Below are 3,555 nucleotides of genomic sequence, written 5' to 3' on the forward strand. Positions count from 1 at the left end.
CTCCCGCAGACTAATCATTGTGAATATCTGAGAGATTACGTACTTGTTAGCAGTTAAAACAATTTCAGCACTTCTTCCCTAAATACCTCCCATTCCTCTTTCACTCCCCTAGCTTTGTTTGCTCTCATCTTTTTGTCATTCTACACTCACTCTCTTCTGATATTTCTTACCACAAGTCTCTTTTACAAGTTCACTTACTTTTATTACCCTCTTACTCATATAATTTTCTCACCTCTACAATTCTCCTCTCTTGCCCCCATCAGAAATGATCAGACATCCCATCAGCTGCACCTCTCAGCACATTCACATCCAAGAGTATCTCTTTTGCACACCAATCAATTAGTATGTAATCCAGTAATGTCTTCTGACAATCTTTCTTTCATGCTTGTTCACCACTTCCAGCATGAATGAAGAAGCATCAGGAAGTAGCAAAGAAGAAGCCTCATTCACTCACATCCATTCTTTAGATGTCATATGCAATGTACTAAAATGACAGCCCCCATCCAGAACTAACTCCCACAGACCTTTTCATGGTATCCCCCAGTTGCTTTAAATAATCTTTTTCCATCCATTGACAAGTGCCAACCATATACTTTACATCACTCCAATTAACTTTATCCTATGCACAACTTACATTCGCTTCTATGGTCAGGCCTCAAGCACTCAAAACCATTTCCACCCTAACCTTCCATCACTAATTTGATTTCCTCCTCCATGGCCCCTCTGTTCCTGCTGCATATGCCTTTTTTGTCAACTTCTCCATTATTTATGTCCTTAGGTTCAGACCACACCCACCTCAGCTCTCACAACCATACTCTTCTTACTACCACACCTCTCTCGTACCCTATCATTTCTTACTCAATCAACTCTCCTCACACCACATTTTGTTTCCAGACATTTCATTTCACCACCTTCATCCTCTTCCATAAATTCTCATTAATGTCCCATGCTCTGCATTCATATAACACTGTTGGGACTGCTGTTCTTTCAAGCATGCCCATCTTCTCCCTCCCAGACAGTGACTTCACACATTTTTCATTGCGCCCAGGACCACACCCCTTCACCCAGCTTTTAAATCATTTCAGCTGCTATAGTTTCATTTGCTGCCAGGTACACTTCCAGGTATCTAAACACTTTATTTCCTCCATGTTTTCTTCATTAAAACTCACATCCCAGCTAACCTGTCTCTTTGCACTGCCAAACCTAATAATCTTGGTTTTATTCACACTTTCTCCTTTCATTTACTTGCCCAGATTCAGGCAACAACTCATACAGTTTTTAACTTGAATCTTTCACCAGGGCCATGTCATCAGCAAATGATGAATCCCTCTTCTACCTGTAATGGACTGCAGACCTATCTGTCTCCCTGAGACCCTCTCATTTAGTTTCCATGCTGCCCTATTTATAACGAGCAGCTGTGGTGACATTATACACTTGTGCCACAGACCCTCCTTCAATTGAAACTACTCTGTATCTCTGCTTACTGGCAAACATCTCTTACTCAGTTGAAATCGTCTCCTGCTACTAATGGCTGACAGCAAAGATCACCTTTGTTTGAGCAAACTATGTCTATTATGGATAGGATGTACAAAGATACCTTGCCATTTAGTGCCTTAGTGTTGAATTCTAGTATTATATACCAGATCTGAGTCTCTCCAAGGACCACCGACATAGAGGTGCTACTGTCTAATTTCCCTTTGGTGAGGGATGCAGAAACAAGGGTACAGAACAATGTTGTTTGCCATGTACATTAATAAGAAATACAGCTTGGGGCCAAGCTGCAGTTGCTGGTATAAGAGAATGGATAAAGACAAGGTTGGAGTCCCATGGTGCTGCTCTGGAAGGAAAGGTGAGTTCATGCTGTGCTACCAGTGTCACAGAAGGGATGAGGCCTGGCTAAGGTCACTGCTGACATTTTAAGGCAGATATGTGCACACTTGTGGTAGTTAACTGTGGGGAGGGGTGTACAAGGGTTAGGATGCACTGAGGAATGTGTGAAAGGAGAGGTCTCTGTCTGTGAGGGCAAAAATGGGCACGTCTGATATTATAGTTATTGTATAGATGCGAACTGTAGCCTCTTTATAAAGCACAGAAAGGGTGAATGTGTTGGAAATGAAATGTTTTGGGATTAAATGTGATGAGTGGGCCTAATCGAGTGAGAAGTGATATTTTGAGATGTAAGAGTATGGTAAGACAGCTTAAAAGGGTTTGTTGAAATAGATCGGACATTTGGAGAGGATAATTGAGGAGAGGTTGCCGAAGAGGGTATATGTGTCTGAAGTATAGGGGACAAGTGGAGACCAAATCGAAAATGGGAGAATAGGTTGATTCTTTGAGGTGTCGGTGCCTGAACATGGAGGAGTGCGAGGCATGTACAAGATACGAGTGAATTGGAGAGATATGTTATACAGAGGTGGACACTATCAGCGGGCTAGACTATGGCATACGAAGGTTGAATAAATACACCACTCAATGAACTGCTTTCCCGAGACACCAGAAACTGCCCGAGAGGTCTGAGAGGCCCCATACCTAATACAAGCCAGTGACCCACATACCAGAGCTCGCAAACTACCATGGACTACGGCCGCTGAGATATGGACGATCACAGTCACCTTATCATATGTTGGCTGGAAACCACAGTTTGTCAACATTCCCCTCAATTGCGTTAGCTGGGAAATGCCTAACAGCATACTTGAAAGTTAGCTAGGAACAACCTAACACTGGATGGACCAGCAAAAGCTCTTTAATCAATATCCACATAGTTTCCTTCATTTCCTGCTTGGGGGAATACCCTCTGAAAAATGAAAATTTGAGTTCCTGGGACAGCATTTCTCCTCTTCCTGAAGGCTTCAATACAGCTCGAGAATATGGTACCCCCATATTGGTCGGGTACCGTTACTTTTATCGTATAGAAAGTGCTGGCTTCAGCTTCACAGCTGATGATTATTAATACCTTAAGAATGTCAATCTCCAGTGCTGTTGCGCACAGTGCCTTACAAAAACGTTTTGTCATAACAGCCCAGAGTTTAATGCATCGCTAAATTTGTTAACATGTATATGACAAATTTCCTCCATTATTTATAATCCTGTGACACATAGACAAACATGTTTTACAAAACTCAAAGGCTGTTGCCTATACTTGTAATATTTTTTTTCACATATAAGAGGCTTGCTTAATGACCATCGTTGTAGTTTCTGATAACCATTAAACCCAACTATGTTCACAGGAAACTCGTGACTATACACAAGCTCAAAATAACCAAAATGCAGATCTAGTTTTTTGATAAATAACATTTTGAAAATAGAATAATTTGTGGAAGCCATCGGAGCACAAACAACTGATGTAAAAAAATGAATGTGAGAAAATTGGCAAAGTGAATATAGGAATTGAATAAAAATGGTTAGAATTCGTATATACAAATCTTGTTTTCCACCCTATACAATACTGATATTAGTTTTCTAGAATTCTACAGTACAGTTAGAGCTTGATAAGCGAGTTAGTTTCTGAATGAACTCTAGTGTTATACCACTTACGCAAGAGTATCTTCATTTGTC

The sequence above is a fragment of the Panulirus ornatus genome, chromosome 50 (genome assembly GCF_036320965.1).
Source record: "Panulirus ornatus isolate Po-2019 chromosome 50, ASM3632096v1, whole genome shotgun sequence".
NCBI lineage: Eukaryota > Metazoa > Arthropoda > Malacostraca > Decapoda > Palinuridae > Panulirus > Panulirus ornatus.